Genomic DNA, 20674 nt, shown 5'->3' with positions numbered 1-20674 from the left:
TCCATAGATCTCCCGAAGATGCCAATTATCAGAGCTCAGATTTTGCAAAACAAACAGATGCATACATGGTTCTCAAAATATACAATACAGATTATTATTATTTTGAAAGCCAGAATTATCACAATATTTTTGAGTTCTCCTCAAAATGCCTGCGGCATCAGGCAGTCAGATTTTGGGGTCAACATTTTGAATGGGCTTCCCAAGCTTTCCCTAGGAAATTTCTGAGAAGAAGAAGAAGAAGAAGAAGAAGAAGAAGAAGAAAGGTGGTCTTTTCCTATGTGTTCTCTCAAAGCTCAGAAAAATGGGCCTGGAACTGAAGAATCCCACTGTCCCCACTCAATCCTCCAACACACCCACCCAATTTTTTAATTATTTTTTTTGGGGGGGGGGGGGTTGGAGAGAAGGAGACAAGAAACTGGTTATAGAGAATTTTGTTCCCAAGAGTTATAGCGGCAACTTGGATGCAATGACACACCGCTCCAAAACCATTTACCTTGTTGGTTAAGGCCAGTCTAAGATTTGATTCAATCCCATTTCGCCCAGGCGCATTCAATTACAAAAGTGATCAAGAACAAATGAACATGAATTTAGTCAAAGACAATACAGTGGTACCTCTGGTTGCGAACGGGATCCGTTCCGGAGGCCCGTTTGCAACAGGAAAAGCCCTCAACCTGAAGTGCCGTATCTGTGCAGGTGCACGGCATGATTTGGCACTTGTGCGCATGCACGAGCAGCGGAACCCGGAAGTAACCCTTTCCAGTACTTCCGGGTTGCCGCGGGATGCAACCTGAAAAAACATAACATGAAGCAAACGTAACATGAGGTATGAGGCTTTCATTAATTTGGTCAGATGGGTATGACTGCATCGTACCAGAGCTGTTCGACAGTGGAATTTGCTGCCAAGGAGTGTGGTGGAGTCTCCTTCTTTGGAGGTCTTTAAGCAGAGGCTTCACAACCATATGTCAGGAGTGCTCTGATGGTGTTTCCTGCTTGGCAGGGGGTTGGACTTGATGGCCCTTGTGGTCTCTTCCAACTCTATGATTCTATGATTCTATGAAAAGCAAGGTGGCACAGCTCTGCCTGCTGAGCAGAGGTGTGTGGGCGTCTCGAGTGCTCGCTTCTGGCTGCCTTCTGCATAAATGGTAGAAGGAGCTGCTCTTTGATGCTGGGCTCAGCCGTTCTGGTTTGTAAACGTAAGAGAATGAAAAGGATGCTGCCGTCAGCCCACTTCAATTGAGCGAGGCTGTGGCATCTGAAGCACGGTTCCCCCTCAACTGTAGCCGCCACTCAGAAAGAATGAGGAAGTGGGGTGACAGAGGGAAGGGGCCTTTGATGCTTAGAGAGGGGAGGCAGCATTTAGCTGAGAAATTACCAACTCCAAATTGCTGATTGTATACTGCCGTCCACTTATTCAGGCAAGTATAAGCAAGCGTTCAGTTACAGCACAGATGGCTCCAGGTCCAGCAGATGTGCTGAAAACTCAAAAGGACAATTCTCCTCACAATGTGTGAGAATGCTAAAAACGGGTGGTTTGAGGTTGGGAGAGTAGCCCTGAAGCAATTCTTTATTTCCATACATCTCTGAGACAGTATCAGACATCAGTAACGCCTTTGCAAAACTTCTATCAGGTACCTGGGAGGAACATTTAAGATTAGCAAATGAATTGTTAAAATGCACAGATGCAGTGAAGTTGGACCCACAAGAAAATGGTAGCTGTGAGGACTGCTCCCATCCAGGGGCTCAGTCCTCCATAGACCTTCCTAGGATATTCCATTCCATTCCACTTCATATTTCCATCCCCTCTTGCCATAGGCAGTCACCATTCTGTGGTGACTGAGCATGCTCAGTCATTTCTTAGCTGTTGGAGATTGTTCCTCTCCATTTTGTCTTTAAAAACCCCCAAACTATTTCACCTGAGTAATAATCCCCAAACAAACTTTCCATTTTACTTTAGCAGCAGCCAGCCCCACTCAAGTCTGCCAACAATCTCTGGGACACATTGAAGAGGCCTCTTTAACCATCCCGAGGGGGTCAAGTCAAGAAGAAAGACACAAGCCCAGGTGAATTCTCCTCACCTTCTGCTTTCATTATGAAAGTTTTCCACATCCCCTAAATATCCTCTTAATTGTTCTCAAACATCTGCCCTTTCTAAATCACCTTCTTCTGATGGAGCTGCAAAAGGCATTACTATTTTAGGTTCTTTCTGTGCTGAAGCTGAAGCAGTAAGCTGGGGGACTTTCAGAAGAGATTGCACTAAAATGTCAACAGATGGCTTGCTAATCATATTGGGAAAAAACTACTCCTTGCTGTTCTAAAATGGCTTTTTTTTTCAGTGACTAGATCAGAAAGGAATGTTTATGATATAAAACATATTACTCACAACGTCTTTTAATTATCATACTTAATCATCAAGGTCAGGATGATAATTGTTTCTAAAAATTAACACCTAATTTTTCCAAGAAACTTACCCAAACGCATGGTCAGATTCACGAAATTTCCTCGTGTGAGTATGAAAAAAATGCATTTGCTCCTCTGCTGAACCAAATGTATATGCAAATGCCATGAAAGATTTTCAGATGCAATACCTATTAAAGGCACAGCCTAATTAGTCCGATTCCTACCTTCTGAATGCAGTCCTTCTAACCATATGCCCCAAGTGGGGTGCCATGTGGGCACATAGCAACAGTACACATTGAAGATGCACTTTTCATAACACAGTATTACGCAGTGCCGCACAAATGCATCCATGGCACATAAAGTTATTGTGACCTATGGGAAAGAACTTTTTTTTGGGGGGGGGGGATCAACCCTGCTATGATAGCTTGGTAAATACTTGATGATGAATAAGTAAGCCTGATGGGTCACTAGTCCACATCACGCACTTACATGAAAAGAAAAGCTACACTTCGTAGATGGCTCAATTGGAATATTGTCTCCCTTTAATTTTTTATTATTCTGAAATTTTTATAGAGAGATGGTGTGTTGAGTATAAGTTGGAGATCTCTGTTAGACTATGGCACACCAGATGAATAGGTTGCAGATAGCAGGACTGTCTGCAACAAGTCCAGAAGCCTACAGAGAGTTCATGTCAAACACTCCCAAGGGACACAAATTAATTAAAGTGAATGGAAATGAAGTAAAAAAAAGATGGGGGTCTCTTTGTGAACAAGGTTACAATCTCTGGTGAGTGGTCACTGTTCCTTAAAAGAAATTTGGTGATCTATGAATGATTCAGACAGTCAGGGGCATCTTACCCATAGACGTCAGTGGCGCGGGGTGCCAGGGCACCAGATTTTGGAGGGCGCCACAGGCTGAGTGTCCGGAAAGGAGGGTCACGGCACGCTCCCTTCCCCGCTCTGGGGCAGCCTGCTCCTCGCCTCTCAGCCGCCCATCGGAGTATGCTGCGTCTGGCTCAGGGAAGCCCCTTTGCATCCCCTCCTGGGCTGCCTGGGCGCTTGGCGGGTGCAATTGGGGGTGGGGGTGTCTCTCCTGCCCCTCTCTGACTGCGTTGGTGCCTGCGCACCTCTCTGCAGAGTCTGCAAGTGGAGCAGGGAAGCGCCCTGTGCAACCCCGGAATTCCATCCTGGAATTATTTGCGTAGAGAGAAGTTGATGATTTATCTTGATTCTGGAATCACATTATCATTTTGGACAAAGAGTGGAACTATCTTTTTGATCACTTCTTGGTGAGATCCAGGTAGGGCAGGATTGTTAGCAGTAGGCATGGATGGATCTGCTGTGTTTCATTCTGGAAGTAGTCTGCCAAATTGTTTATTTATGCATCATCATTTATAATCATTTGACAGCAATGGATTATGTTCCTGCACCAGAGGACCAGTTTTCATCATGAACACCGCAAGAAGGGAAAGGGTTAACCTCTCTCTCCACCTGCTGTGAATCAGATAATTAGCAGAGCCTCCAGCACATGCTATTTGCAGGTTTGTTTGTTAAAGCATGCATGCTAAATATAAAGGGTGGCATTCAACTAAGTTTTACTCAGAGCATTGAACCCATTGAAATGGATGAAGATAACCAAGTTCGGTCCATGTATTCCAAATGCAGATTGCTATAATGGCATTATGATATTAGCACTTTTGTTTTCAATTCTTTTCCTAGCTAGGGATTCCCTAGCATGGAATTTGCCTTTTTTGCTGCCACCACAGACCAGGTTGACATCTTTATCAAGCTACCTACTGCAACCCCAAAGTCTTGTTCTTGGCCATTATGTGTTTCCCCATAACATACACATTTTTGCAAAACAGTTACTTGTAATGAAATTCATTTCTGTACATTTTCTTCACTAATGTGTGCATTGTTTTGGCAAACTTTACCTTAGCGCATACTTTTGTATGCACACCGGCTAGCGAACTGTGTTGCAAAATTCGGAGAAGAGCGAATTTGAAAAGATGGTGGTTTGCATTTTCTCTCTCCCCCCCCCCCAGCTGTAATCCTGCCGATGGCATATTATTGTGCATGGGGTGGGGGCTGCTTTAGTTGCTTGCAATAATGGCAAAACAAAAGCGAAAACACAAAGCAGAAGAACTCATCCCCCCCTCACACACTGTCCTTCAGGTAAGCCTCTGTCTCCTAAAAGTTACTTAGAATTATCTCTTCCCCACAGAGAAATCACCAGAACACAGCTCCAAATTTTCTGCCCCTGAGAATGAGGGGGTGAACCTCAGACACTGAACTTGCAACCTGCCTTTACTGTGCGATATTGTTTTATATTATGTTGTAAGCTGAGATTGAAGTGGGGGATATAAATCTTATAAAGAAAGATATAAGCAAATAAATAAATTTGATTTGATTACCTAGTAAAGACGGGGGGGGGGCGAGGGCAGTGCAGAGGCAATCTGTATTATGTTGCTTCCTTATTGCCACATGAACTTCTAAGGGTAGGAACTGTCTGGTGTGTAAGGTAGAGACAAAGGCCACATTCACACCACACATGTAGTAATAATAATAATAATAATAATAATAATAATAATAATAATAATAATAATAATAATAATAATACCCTGCCCATCTGGCTGGGTTTCCTCAGCCACCCTGGGCGGCTTCCAGCAAAATATTAAAATTCAATAATTCATCAAATATTAAAGGCTTCCCTAAACAGGGCTGCCTTCAGATGCCTTCTAAAAGTCAGGTAGTTGTTTATTTCTTTGACATCTGGTGGGAGCGCATTCCACAAGGCGGGAGCCACTACCGAGAAGGCCCTCTGCCTGGTTCCCTGTAACTTTGCTTCTCGCAGTGAGGGAACCGCCAGAAGGCCCTCAGAGCTGGTCCTCAGTGTCTGGGCTGAGCAATGGGGGTGGAGACATTCCTTCAGGTAAAGCACTGTGATACCACTTTCAACAGTCATGGCTCCCCCCAAAGAATTCTGGGAGCTGTGGTTTGTTAAGGGTGCTGAGAGCTGTTCAGAAAGACAGTTCTGGGAGGGGAGGGGGGTCACTTAACAAGTCCTCTCCTTTTTGGAGCTTGAGTGCTTGGCAACAACCATTTTATTTCAGCTGGCACAGAAAAGTTTCCTGGTTTCACGGTTAATTTTCACTTTTATCCTTGTTACATCTTTTAAGAACGTAAGAGGTGACTGTTGAATCAGGTCAATGGCCCATCTACTGAAGCTTCTGGTTCTCACCTGACTGCTTAGAGACTACAGTGTTAAGCCAATTGTTGAATTAAATACATAAATAGCATCAGGTTCTGCTTGGACTTTCTGGCCCCAATGCTTGACCCTGCCTTGTCTTCGTAAACTCTTAGCACCATGGAAGGATCTGAATGGTAAAGGCAAAGAACCCCTTGGATGGTTAAGTCCAGTCAAATGTGACTATGGGGTTGTGTTGCTCATCTCACTTTCAGGCCGAGGGAGCCAGCGTTTGTCCACAGACAGCTTTCCAGGTCACGTGGCCAGCACGACTAAACCGCTTCTGGAGCAACAGAATACTATGACGGAACCAGAGCACACAGAAATGCCATTTACCTTCCCGCTGCAGCGGTACCTATTTATCTACTTGTGCTGGCGTGCTTTGGAACTGCTAGGCTGGCAGGAGCTGGAACAGAGCAACGGGAGCTCAACCCCGTCACAGGGATTCAAACCGCCAACCTTCTGATCAGCAAGCCCAAGAGGCTGAGTGGTTTAGACCACAGCGCCACCTGCATCTGAACGGTCAGCCTGCTTGCCCCAGTGAAAATATTTACACTACATGAGACTCCCAGATTCCTTCCTGTTCTGTAGGCTTTTTTAAAAGCATAAGTGGAGATCCAATCCTAGAATCAGGAATACTGTTTTAAGAGAAGTATCTGCAGTAGTGGGGTGTGGGTTTGAGAGAGGGGGAGCACCTTTATACAATCAACGTGGGATTCAGCTTGCTAGTCCTGCTGCTGAAAGCGCACAGAAGGACTTTAGCCAGCACAATGGGGCTTCCCCCCCTCCACTCACTGCCCCCCAAATTGGTTTGGTGGGTCAGAAGAACCCCCAGAATAGTGTCCGGGGGAGTAGGGGGATGATTCTGTCCAGGAAGCTGAAAAACTGATGGTAACGGAACAATTTCCATAGTGCTACATTGAATTCCCCCTTCTGTATTTTGTCGGAGAACTTCTCATGCATACCTGGAAATGTAGCTTTCCACCATAAAAGTGTCACCCTAATACAACAAATGTGCCTTATACAAGAAACTGACTCTTCTAGTTAGACAAGTGATGGGAAAATGAGAATAATGAATGAATGAATAACAGGAAGGTGTGCAAACACCCCATAAGCAAATCAGGATGAATGTTCATTGTTGTCTAACCTCCCCACACACAACTCGGAACAAATGCTCAACAAAGGCTTGATAGCATCTAACCTCTGTGTAAGGAAATCAGGAGGAATGCTCAGTGAATAAGTCATCTGGAAGAACCGAGAGAGAAAGAGAACAAAAAAACCCCTAAAACTTACAAGGGTGAGAAGATGAAGCTCTCCTTTTCTCCTCTTCCCTGCCTGCCAAATGTGATGGACCTTTATCTAGTAATAATAATGATGATAAATATTTAATAATCATAATTAATTACAATAATTCATCCTAAAGCTGCAGAGAGGCCTATATGTGTCATCTGGCACATAGGCGGGGAGAGGTAGCGCGTACCTTTGTTCTACTTGACACCAAAAGATTCAGCTATATCGCCTGTTCTTCCTCTTTTTTAAAAAAAAAATGTTTAAAAATTGATGCAGAAAATTATAACTGGACTTTTAAAAACATTCCACTCTGACAGGAGGAGAGAGATCAGTGTCTTTGTTTTGCACAACTTATTGAAGTTTGATGTCCTTTGAGGAATATTTTTCATAACCCACTGTTTGCTGTCCTGTATATTCAATTATTTAGAACAAGCAATCTGTCATTTTATTGTTTCCCTCCAATTATATAACTTTGGTGACAGTCGTGACAGAGAGAGAGGATTCTTTGCATGGGGAAGAAAACCTTGCCATACTATTTCCGAGACTTAGGTATGTATTTATGTTCATACATGTCTGTGTTCTTGTTTTAAGGGTTTCGGTGGCTGCACCAGAAGGATTTTGATGCCATTTGGGGGCAGAAGAATTTAGAGGTATCTTTTTTTCCCTGAGCAAGAGTTTCAAAAGGAATAAGGATTCTTGAAATGTAAGCAGAATTAAGATTGGAGAGCCTCTATGCAGGCACCTAACAGAAGCTAGCTTTGAGTGCCTAGCCTGCTGAATGCAGATTGCAGAAGCTTGGGATCTTTCATTACATTTTGAGATAGAAAAGAATTTCTCGGGGAAATGACATTTGATTTGAATCTGAATTTAGCCAGCCGTTATGAGCTGGGTAAATCGGCACTCGGAATCAACTAATGATTACCTTTGCTAACACTGCTAGCTTGAATGAGATATATCTGGCTCAGTAGTAACTCATCCTCTTCACCGCCCCATTGCAGCCCCTTTCACTAGCGCACAGGGCCTCCGTGCAATGAAGGAAGGACTGTAAAGGTAAAGATAAAAGAACCCCGGAGGGTTAAGTCCAGTCAAAGGTGACTATGGGGTTGCAGCACTCATCTCGCTTTTCAGGCCGAGGGAGCTGGCGTGTGTCCACAGACAGCTTTCCGGGTCGTGCAGCCAGCATGACTAAACCACTTCTGACACAACGGGACAATGTGATGGAAACCAGAGCGCATGGAAATGCCATTTACCTTCCCGCCACAGTGGTACCTATTTATCTACTTGCACTGGTGTGCTTTCGAACTGCTAGGTTGGCAGGAGCTGGGACAGAGCAATGGGAGCTCACCCCGTCATGGGGATTCAAACCACCAACCTTCCCATCGGCAAGCCCAAGAGGCTCAGTGGTTTAGACCACAGCGCCACCCGCGTCCCTAGAAAGGACTGTAGGTCAGTGGGGAAGCAGCTGCTTTGCTTGCAGAAGGTGTCAGGTTCAACCCCTGCCATATTCATGGAGGACTGGGACACATGCCCAGTCTGAAACCCTACTGCTGGTCAAGGTAGACAATACCAATCAGATGGACCAATGGTTTCATTCAGCATAAGGCAGTTTCTTATGTTCCAGTGTTCCAGCCATGGAATGCTTTTAGGGTGAGGAACAGCCTCACAGGGATGAGCTCTGACCGCACTCTGTGTGTTTTGAGCCAATACTCAAGTAAAGAGTCCCTGATCAGAGGGAGAGCTGCCTCCATGTTGGAACATTGCAGATATTGTTGTGATATGCGTATTTAGAGTTGGGCAGGGTCAGAGCCTGGCACTGCAGCCAGAGCACCCTGTGCAGCACATGTTCTTTGAACAAAAGGAGCCACACCCACACTTCTGAAAGGGCTTAGATCAGCTCTCTTAAGTGGAACAATGGCCATGCTGGTTTTCTGGAAATATTTGTGGTTGACCATTTTGGCAGACTAGTTAAGGTGGATTTTAGCCAATTTAGGGTCATCCATGCAGCCCTGTGGTTAATTTTGACAGCGCATTCATGAATTATGCTAAGAATGCAGTTTCGTCCTTAATAGGTTGTGGATTTAGGAAAAAAAATTAAAATAGGATTATTGTCAATTCAGCAAATGCTGTGGAAAACATCCATTTTAATTTGGCGGAGAGATTTAAAATTTGGCTTCTCTAAAGGAGGCAGCACTGTCTATTAGGTGAAACTGTCAATTTCGGTTTCTCTCCATTGTTCTCCAGTTCTCCACATTTTCAGATCAGTTTGTGATTATTATTTTTTAATGCAAGCTCTCATTCAAATTCGCCAGGAGTTCAGTGCAAATTCCTTGTAAGATAAAGTATAATTCTTTGTTTGCCATTTCACCCAATATACATATATTTTGGAAAGAAAATTTCCCTTCTGTACTGCATGTTTTTTATGCTATGTTCTGTGCACACTTTACCATGGTATATGCATTTTTGTACACATTGCTTGAACTGCATTGCAAAATTCGGAAAAGCGCAAATTTTGAAGGCTGGCCGCAATCCCCCACCTCCCACCACTGAACATTGTTTGGAAAAATGAGAGCTAGGTAGGTCCACCTATAAATGTGAACTGAATCCAGTTTCTGTCCCACAACTCCTGTTTATACATGAGCTGAAAGACAGAGCAATTTATTATGGGAAGGGAAGCAGAAAACCGAGATCTGGGTAACCCGAGATATTTGGATATTTCTCTAAGAACTGAAAATCAAAACCTAATGCCTGCCTCCATCTTCCTCCCACTGCCTTAAAGGGAGCTCCTAGTGGAAATTCTCCATGCAGTCCTGATTTGCATGCTGGGTGTAAATTTTTCTAGGACGTTTTCCAGAAATCTGCATTTAGATAGAAAGTACTTTAAAAAGTCGAAAACCTGAGATTTTATGTGTGTCCTATTTTTCCTCGTGCCCCCTCCCTCCCCTATGGATAGCTAAAAAGAAAGCGATTTTTACTTATTTTTTACACTATCTCAGATCAGTAAGACTCCAGCACACCTTCCAACATATTATGAAGATTGAAAAATACATTAATCCTTCTCCCACCCCCTGCAAACCAAACATCTGAGTCAACTGAGCCCCTGTGATCTATCAACCAGATAGATGGCAAGAGTTACCTGCAGCTCTCTGTTCACTTGAGCTGTAAACAATGTGAAGCAAGCCTTACCTCTCATCTGGAGGCAAACAGATTTTAGGGGCAAACTTGATACACTGGTCTCTCCTTCTGTTTACTGTTCTTTGCTGCTTTCACCTTCCAAGCTTCTAATGCCCTCTGTCTCTCCCTACCGCCCCTTTTCACTGGTTAACTAGCTGCCATGAGTTTAAAGGCTGGAGGACAAAGGAGAATGGGAGGCTGAGCCCAGAGAACAGAGCCTTCAAAGGTGGAGAGGTGAGGAATCCTAGCTTTACTTGAGCTACCCCTCTTGTCATCTTAAGAGAGATATTACCATCTCATCTCATCTCTTCTGCTTTTCTTTTTCCTTTTCGGTCAATGGGAAAGTTGTATGCCCTAACGAAAAATGATCCACTTTGATTCATTATATGCATTCCAAATAATAATAATAATAATAATAATAATAATAATAATAATAATAATAATAATAATAATTTATTTATACCACGCCCATCTGGCTAGATTTCCCCAGCCACTCTGGGCGGCTCCCAACAGAATATTATTATTATTAATAATAAAGCGATAAAATATCAAACATTAAAAACTTCCCTAAACAGGGCTGCCTTCAGATGTCTTCTAAAAGTCAGATAGTTATTTCCTTGACATCTGGTGGGAGGGCGTTCCACAGGGTGGGTGCCACTACCGAGAAGGCCCTCTGCCTGGTTCTCTTTAGCTTCACTTCTCGCAGTGAGGGAACCGCCAGAAGGCGCTCAGAGCTAGACCTCAGTGTCCAGGCTGAACGATGGGGGTGGAGACGTTCCTTCAGGAGATTTCCAGGTTCTTCTCAGGTACTTATTGTGGTGCAACCTGCTGAATACATTGTGAAACGAACTCTCAACCTAGTGTGGGCTTACTAATTGGTTTTACTTTGAGCTATTACCCCTCAAATCAGAAAGTCACCATGGTTCTGTGGCTGCTTTTGCTGAATGCCAGGTTGGCTCAGAGTAAGACCTCATGCATCCATGATCTGACTGTGTATGAGGAGGCAGATCTGTACCACTGAGACCTGGATGGGTGAGCAGGGTAAAGTTGGTCTCATCCAGCTGTGCCCACCTGGGTACTCGTGGTGGCATCAGGGCAGACTGGAGGGTCTGGGAGAGCCTTCTTCTTTTGCAATCCTGTGAGGAATATACCTTCCTGTTTTTAATTTTTGTTTTAAAAAGACCAGTGCATTCCCTAAACATGGTAGCAAAACAACAACAACAAAAAAGTAGCTTCTTCTGATAGAAACTATACATTACAAAAAAAAAGTGGACATTGCTAATCTTGTGTCCATTACATTTTGTCTGAAACATTTTGCTTAGAAAGAATAAAAATTGATCACTAACCACCAAGATACCATCACAGGCGAAAATAATGAAAATATTTCTGTGCATCTGAGTTGGAATCCTAGTGCTATGGTTAGAGCAAAAATAATCATAATCATGAGCAAAAATAATCATGAATGCACCATAAGGTAGATATCTGGAGGGACCCTAAGGATGCAATCCTAAAGGTGGTGGTGGGAGATCCTAAGGATGTTTAATCACCTGATCCAACATCTTATGTGGAAAGCTTAATATACATACAGAACACACTCATGCACACAGTCTGCCGATTCTGAACATAGAAGTTTCAAGGACATTCAAACTTCTCAAGGGCATTTATCAATGGGAATTGTTGCATTTGCTTTTTTTTTGTCCTAACTAACACAATCCATTCCAAAATAAATGTGCAAAGTATATCTAACTGATATTGCCCTCCCCGTTCCAGGGTGGACTGCAGTTTGGCAGAAAACAACAGCATGGATCCCTTTCACATGTAGCCTTTTAGCTGTCCCTTCAAAACACTGATCAGATGTTGGAAGCCGAACTGTTTTGCGGGTGTGTTGGATTGGCAGGGGCCGGACTTGGGTTTCAATTTTCTGTCTCTACCAACACAAATTTTGTCAGTAAGCCTGCCAAAACCATGCGAGCGAGAGTTGGCAACGTTGGTGGAAAGCTAAATTGGGAATTCAGTGGGAATTTTTGTCATCCCAAAAGGTTTGCGCTGATGGACTGCTCATCTAATGAAGTCCATTTGCCCGACAGAAGAGGCTTCAACTACTAGTCGATGGTTGACAATACTCTCTCTCCCTCCCTCCCTCCCTCCTTCCCCCCGTCTCTCTGTGCTTCAGTTGAAGATGCTGCAGAAAAGTTATACTGTCTAGTGATATGCTTCTGATGGGGTATCTGGAAAGCTTAAGGGATGTAATTTAATTTGAAACCCTGAACACAGATTATATTTGAAGGTTCCCCGAATGAAAAAAAATGAAAAAAATAAAATGTAAAACAAATACTGCCACTAAATTCGATTGTTCTTGTTCGCCTTATATTCTGTGTTCAGAAAGATGGGGGGGGGGGTTGGGGGATTCAGTAAGGTTGCCTTTAAAGAGTTTGGTTCTCCAACTACAGTTGGGTTCCCCTGGGGTCACATCCCAGCTCAGCTATAGCCTCCCTGGGTGGTGTGAGTGAGTCAATTTCCCTCTCCTTCAGCCAGACCTAGGCGGGGAGCAACAGGGGAAATTGTCCTGGGCCTCACACATGGGCCTCAACACACCATCACGGACAAATTGTGTAGTCCATTTGAGAGAAAATGGCACTGACCCAAAATGCAGTGAGAAGGAACGGGGAGGGCTTCAAATGAGCATTCAAACTCCAGCCTTCTTTTCTGACAGTGGTGGACTTTGGGGTCAAAAAATTCAGCGGTGTCCTCTGTGATACAAATATTTGGCACTTCCCCACCTCATAGTTGTGGTGTCCATTGTGCCACCCCACAAGTCTCTGCACACACAGCCTCTGTTTCTGATCTTAAAATATGAGACCCTTAAAGAATCCCTATTTTCCAGGAACAGTCCCGGATTTACAGAAGCCATCCCAGTTTCTGATTTAATCCTGAAATGTCCCACTTTTAATTTGGACGTTTCTATTTTCATCTGAGAAATTCTGGAGGGTATGGAGTTATGTGATTCAGGAACCAAGGAGATAAGTAACTATACAACCTTTAGAAGACATCTGAAGGCAGCCATGCATAGGGAAGTTTTTTTTTAATGTTTAATGTTTTATCATGTTTTTATATATGTTGGAAGCCACCCAGAGTGGCTGGCACAATCCAGTCAGATGGACAGGGTATAAATTTTATTATTGCTGCTGAACAGGACATCTCAATTTTCATTGGAGAAATGTTGGAGGGTATGAAATATTCTTGGCATGAGATCCTGCACCTCTCTCCCATGGTTGTGCTGCTCCTTAGTGGGTTTGAACGTGGCAGTTTATCCCATTTCCCCAAGAGTTAATTTTCACTTTATATTTGAGCTTTCGCATTGCGTAAAAAAAACACTTCCAGAAAGGTAATGGGATGTAATGCATGTTTACTGCTGATTTACATGCTCTTTGATTATAGGGAAAATCTGTTTGCAACCCCCTTAACCCAGACATTTGCAGGAGTAAAACAGCGAAACTTGAGGTGGCATACCAGATTACAGTTCTTTCTTGCTGCTATTATGGGGAAACAGAAGTGCACATGTGCATGTGTTGTGCCACACCATACCCACTGGCACCTCTGGTATGGCATGCCAGCACATTGGTCAAAAAGCAACAGTCCCATAAAACAACAGCCCAGGATGTCCACTGCCACACCTGCAGATGTAAAGGAGCTTCATGGGGCTGAAAAGCACTGCCCAAGCATCACCCTCTGGAAACGATAATCCAAGTAGGACCAGAACCACCACCAAGTGGTACCACCCACCCCTAGGACAGCCACTCCAGAAGGATACGATGGTTGATGATATCAAAAGCTCCTGAGAGGTCAATGAGAATTAACAAGGACACATTTACCTTGACTCTCTCCTGACATAGGTCATCATACAGAGTCGTAGCCCAAAACACACCATGCTGGCCAAACTTGCCCAGTTTGATCCAATGTTTAGTATACCGAGTCCAGTTACACTTCTGGTTACATAGAAAGATGAAAATATCTTAGCCAGACTTTCCCAATCTGGTGCTCTCCAGATTCTTAGACTACAACTTGCACCAACTGCACTCAGCATGGCCAATTATAAGGGGTGATGGGAGTTACAGTCCAAGCCATCTGGAGGAAACCAGTTTGAAGAAGGCTGCTCCTCATTTGCACCAAAAACACTGACTGTGAACAGTTCCCCACCCCTGGTGTAGATGGTTCATCAGGATGACCAAATGACCAGGATGGTAACATGTTGATTCTGGGATATATTGCACCATCTCTTTACTCTGGTGTTGCTAGACATTGGGTGGGGTGGGGGGAATAAACCAGAGGAAACAAATATTTGATTAAAAATAATTAAAAGGTAAAGGTACCCCTGCTCATACGGGCCAATCGTGACCAACTCTAGGGTTGCGCGCTCATCTCGCTCAAGAGGCCGGGAGCCAGCGCTGTCCGAAGACACTTCCGGGTCACGTGGCCAGCGTGACGAAGCTGCGGCTGGCGAGCCAGCACCAGCGCCGCACACGGAAACACCATTTACCTTCCCGCTATAAAGCGGTACCTATTTATCTACTTGCACTTAGGGGTGCTTTCGAACTGCTAGGTGGGCAGGAGCTGGGACCGAACGACGGGAGCTCACCCCGCCGTGGGGATTTTAACCGCCGACCTTACGATCAGCGTGTCCTAGGCACTGAGGTTTTACCCACAGCACCACCCGCATCCCTTAAAAAAATATATATACTGTTCCATATAAAGAAAAGTACATCTACCCCTAATTTTAGCTATCAGAAATGGTTCAAACTGAAAGCAGATTTTCTAAGCTGCACTGACGAATTTCCAAATGTGTCTGCCTTAACCAATTTGGTCTGTGATCACTGTATGCAAAGTTCCTTCTTCTCCCCCACCGCTCACCGCACCCTTTCCCTCTGGTAAAGATAGCGATGCTTAGCTGGATGGTCTCTCTTAATGCAAGATGCTGATTAATAAAATGTGTTATAATAGGTGAGACATGCTCTTTAAGGCTTTCAAAGCTTTGTAGTCACCCATTAATTCAAGTGCAAATTGAAATATGGTTACATTCTGTGGAAATAAAGTGACTCAGACTTCAAGGATCCCCATTTTACTTACACTTATGAAGTTTGAGATAATTCACCACAGACAGAGCAACAGCAGCTACAGAGGGGATCAATTTGGCCATTCCCTCACCCCCTCCCTCTCTTAAAGCTTCATATCTTTTTCTAGAAGAGAAACAAAGCCCTGATCTTCTCCCAACTTTTTGGTTTCAGCAATGGTTTTCTAGCTCTTTCCTTTTACAAATCAGTTGCACCTGAACAAGTCAAGAAAATCAGGGTACATTTACAGCGGATTGAAAGCCAAAGATTTTTCAGTGTTTCTTTGGATAGAAAGCAACCCTACGGATTTCAGATACAAAAGTTTGAAACATGTTCTCCTTAAAAAAACCCACAAAAAACCAAACACACACACACACAAACCAGGTTCACATTTTTCAATCAGGTCAAAATTTTAAATTTTGTAACCAGTTGTGCTACAGATGAGGTCATTGAGAATACCATGAGGCCAAAACTATGTTCCAGCAGCAGCAACAAGGTGGACAAAAGAGAAGGCTGCTTCTCTGTTAGACCCCCAAAGCCCTCCTGACAGAACTTGCCATTATAAAGATCCCAGGAGCTTGACAGGTATTCCAAATCCACACAAATGCCAGTAACTCCCAGGGATTTTTGAACAGAAAAGTTCCTGCTGGCGAGGCTTAAGAGCCTAAAGAAGACCTGAAGGACAACCTTTCCCTTTCTGCGTGCACTTTCCTGCTTCTGGGAGGTAAATTTTGGGAACAGTAAAGGAGTTGCTGCTTCAGGACAGGCCTGAACTTATTTATAAACTGTGCCAAAATGTAAAGGGCCAGATTCACATAACTTTTTTGCATGAGCAGAAGCAAGTGTAATAAGTTTTGCTAGGGTAGCAAGACTTCCCTTTCTCTTTCCCCCATACCCCCTGCAAACGCTCCTCAAATGTGCTAAGTATGACTATCTTTGGATAGCATTCTAAGTTTGTAAAAAAGCGTAGGCCTAGTCTCTAAAAACCTCAAATCCTCTCATTGCAGAAAATGAGTTGGTGTCATGCTGTGTATATACATTTATAGAGTTTATTTGCAAGCTACAATTTAATCAAGGTGGACCGATAAGTAGATCTGGTTCATTGTGTTTACCTGCAAACACAATTCACTTTAAAAAAAAGAAAAGAAGTGTGCCTGCGTAAGCTAGAGTATATTGGAATCCAGAGAACATATAAGCAAATAAATGCACTGACGATAATAAGAATGGAATAGTCCGTGTTGATGCTTGCAATTTACTTGGAATAGGCACATTTAAAGCATATCAGGTCCTCTGGCTGAATTTTGCATTACACAACTTGTGGTCCACCACAGACATATTAAAATGATATCACTCTTCCCACCCTCCCAAATTTTCTCAGCCTTTCCCATTTCACTGTCTTTCATTCGGATGAACCCCCTGCTCCTCCTATTCAGTCATGAATCTAGATTACTGTGGTGGGATCTGAATCTTCTAGAGATTCTCAGTATCCAGTGAGCCGATTAGATAAATGAAGCAATGCTCTTATTTTTAACTCAGTCCAACAAGAAAGGAAAGGGTTGGAATCCACACAGGCTTTCCCGTTTGTGTGTGGGCATTTAATAATGTCACGTTGCCCATGAGCACAAGACAGCTCAAGCTTCAGTCCAATGCTCACTGACTTAATGACTGACATGCTCTGTGGCAGCAGTGGAGAACCTCCAGGCTCCCCCATTCAGCCCACCCAGCTGCTTTGGTCAAGCCAAGCTCACCATGCCAGATGTTGGCAGGCACCAGGCTTGCAAGAACTGATGATCAGCTGATCATTGTGGTTGAAAAGCAAAGAACACATTGCAAGGGCCAACAATCAGCTGATTGCTGGCACAAAGTAGGGTCACCTAATGTCACCCTCCCTGGATGTCATCACGACAGCAGGCAACCGACAGGTGAGCAGCCCCTCCCACCTGTCAAAGTTGGCCACAGTATGTGTGCGAATGAGATAAGGATCTGGCCAGCACTCAGGATCCAGTTCCTCACCCCTATGGCTTTGGAATCAGTGGGGGGTTTGTTCCAAATAAACATGGATACATCTGGGCTCAGTGGGCTGGTTCTGATGTTCCACCCACTCACATGGAGGCAGCTGAGAGATGTTTCCATTGATAAGGGGGAGATCCTCTTTTTGTTTTTGTTTTATCAGTAATTTAGAAAACCGAGCTCCTTTAAGCACGCAGCAATGAAAGGGTCAAAGCCATAGTATTAACAGAACCCTCCCGAGGACAAATGTTGTTTACAGTATATGTTTAAAATAATATTCCTGGCTAGTAGGACTTTCCCCTTAGGATAGTGCAATTACAACAGTAACAGAGGATTAATTAAAGCCTTTCCCACAGGTGTTGCTGGAGATCTGGAATCGGCCAAACGGGGATACATTACTAACTTGGCACAGGGGTGAACAGACCAGAAGCCGCTGACAATAATTACTGAGGCAGAAGGGTAGGGTTGAGGCTCTTTGCCTCCTCCGCCTCCTCTGCCTACTCCTCCTCTCTCCTCCTTGCTTTGTTTATCTGATTTTGATTAATACCTTCATTTCATAAGATACAATGCCAAAGAGGCACAATAGATCCCTCCGTGTGTGTGTGTGTGTGTGTGTGTGTGTGTGTGTGTGAGAGAGAGAGAGAGAGAGAGAGAGAGAGAGAGAGAGAGAAAGAAAGAAAGAAAGAAAGAAAGAAAGAAAGAAAGAAAGACCAGTCCTTCCAATGCTGAAACCAATAAGGAAGGAATTTCTTCCTGATCATCTTAAGGAGTGCCTGTTTCCAACACCTGCATTTAAGGAACATTGCCCCACTTTCCCAAAGGCTTTCTCTCAGGGAAGGAAAGCACAGTTTAGGATTCCCCCACCCACAAATCCCTCTGAATACTTGGCACTCCAGGGTTCAGGCGCTGAGCCTCAGGCTAACATTGATCTGCCAATGTGCTTGAATCACCTGGTGAAGTGATCTGTTTTGCTGGCCTCTTTGTTATGGTGCCAGCCCACGCGGAGACGCGATGGTTTTAGCAGGTCAGGGCTGATGCATTGAGGAACCAGCCATAGGGCAGGGAGTTGGTCCTTCCACCCCTTTGATGGCATCATTTGGATGGCTTTAAAAGGGGATTCGACAAATTCGTTGGGGAGGAGCGATCAGTCCATGGACGCTTGCCATGATGGATTTATGAACCCTCCAAGTCCAGAGGCAGAATGTCTTTGAATATCCACCACAGCAGGAGAACCCTGCTGCCTTCAAGCCATGCTGGTGGGCTTCCTGGAGGCATCTAGCTGGTCCCTGCAGAAAGCAGGATACTGAACAGAGATGGGCCTTCAAAAGAGCTTTTCTTACATTATCATTTGAGTGTGGAGGATTGACAAGCTAGAATTACATTACACTCACATGAACACAAGTGAATAATATGAAATAATTCTGAGGATTTTTTTGCATGTGTGCATAAGAGCCTTGCTGGATCAGGCGAAAAGCCCTTCTAGTCTAGCGTCCTCTTCTCACGGTGGCAAACCACTGTGCCTGGAAGCAGGCCTCTTATTTCTCGTTGGTAGCTCAGGGCCTTTCCAGTGGTGGCACCCCTTCTCTGGAATTCCATCAGTAGACAAGCTCTCCCAGTACTGCTGCTGATCTTTTCAGTGCCAGGTAAGGGCCTTTTTTATTTGCTGAAACTTTTAAAATGCATTGATGCTATTTTATCTTATTGATTTGGGTTCTAAGTATAGCTCTTGGGTTCTAATATAGCTACTGTTGATCATGGTTTGTACTGTTCTACTGATTAGTGGTTTCAGTGAGATGACTGCTATTAAATATATCTTATCAGCAGAGTTGGCCTATGTGAATAATGTTTCAGTGTAAATCATTCGGGATTATTAAGAACTTTAAGTGGATTTGTTAGACTGTGCAAACTCTATTCTCCACCCAACCCATTGTTTTCTCACCCTAAACCCACGATGCAAATAACAAGGTGGTGGAAAGTATTTTGTTGGCACTGGGAGTGGACCTATATCTAACTGGGTCTGGAATACCTAAGGGGATGTCTCTGGCTTTGTGTTTCATGGTTATCTTTGAGATCAAATTAGGGTGCCTTCATAACAATGTTGTCTGTGAAATGTGTTGCAATATTGAGGGTGTGTAAAACATAACAGCTTCAGTGGTTGCCCCACACTTGTGGGACTCTGGTTCCTTTGAAGATATGCCAAATTCCACACCTATATAATTCCACCTAAAGTGGCTAGCTGTAGGGTGGTGTAATATTATGTGATATACTTTCCCACTTCTGATGCACAAATGGCCCATTACTTTGGTAAGGATGTGTGGTGCAAAGAGGTAGAAAATTATCTTTGGCTCTGTAGGAAGAAAAGCAGGTAATTGGATGTGCACTGCAATGAAATACAGATGATGGGTTTTGCAGGGTGGGCATTATATGAATGTGGTGTACAACTAGCATTCAGATCTGCATGGTACTGCTGTGAGATACGCCTGGTGGGCATTCAGATAGGGAACATGATGTACAATTCAGCCAACTGCGCACAACAATACTGCAGATAATTATGCATACATGTATGCATAAGTTTATTTGATTGCCGCCTTTCCATAGTTCAAACCATGCTCAAGGCACCATACAACATGAAGAAAAAAATAAATACATAATCACAACAAAAGTAGTAATAAACAATAAATAAAACATGAAACATACTCAACCAAATCAAACAATTTCCACAGAAATCAAAATAATAATAATAAGAGCAATAATCTTCCCAAACAGAACACCCCAAAACAATACCCCCATCCAGCAATTCAGGCCTTGCATCAGATTTTGCAGATAAGTGTACAGTGTGTGTGGTGCCAGAAATAGATGGAAAATCGGAAATATCTTAGGGAAAGAAACATGGACAGCATTCACACATTGTGTTATCTGGATTGGCACAGCATGAGTAAGCAGGAATGAACAGCAGCAAAATTTGGATTCACACGCTCCCTTCTCCTCCAACTCCTGAACAGCTGCTTCCACTTTTACTCAACCATGGTTTGTTGTGTTGTATGGACAAACTGTGATCAGCTTCATTTGGCCAACCAGACAACTTCAAACAGTGGTTTACAAAGCTGGCTTGTCTAAAGTGCCCCTTGTTTAAGATTATCCACAATTCTGGGTTCAGACTGCTCAGCACACTGTGGTTAATCAGATGCCAAAGCTTCCAAACTCCTCCCAACTGTGCAGGAGGAAGAGACAGGAGTAAGGAGTGTGCAAGCTTGAGTCTCACTGCAGTGTGTTTCTTCCCATTCATATCACCCTATGATTTAGTGCAGGTGTGGGGACCTATGGCCCTACAGGTGTTATCGGACTCCAACTCTCATCAGCCACAGCCTGATGGCCAGTGGTCAGGGATGATGGGAATTAACAGTCCAACAACACTGGGAGGACGGCAGGTTTTGTTAGAATTCCTGCTCCAT

General features: G+C 43.8%; 1 long non-coding RNA gene across 2 annotated transcripts in view; it reads left to right on the top strand.

The window, feature by feature from the left end:
- The first annotated feature begins 18189 nt into the window (after positions 1-18189).
- LOC310685869 overlaps positions 18190-20674 on the top strand; it is a 63546-nt gene continuing 61061 nt past the window's right edge. For both annotated transcript variants that reach the window (XR_014515576.1, XR_014515577.1), the window contains exon 1: positions 18190-18865. This is a non-coding gene — a long non-coding RNA (uncharacterized lncRNA). The remainder of the gene's footprint in view (positions 18866-20674) is intronic.

The sequence above is a fragment of the Podarcis liolepis genome (genome assembly GCF_965112155.1).
Source record: "Podarcis liolepis genome assembly, chromosome: 1".
NCBI lineage: Eukaryota > Metazoa > Chordata > Lepidosauria > Squamata > Lacertidae > Podarcis > Podarcis liolepis.
The sequence above is the reverse complement of the archived record's forward strand: the minus strand, read 5'-3'. Positions and strand labels throughout refer to the sequence as shown.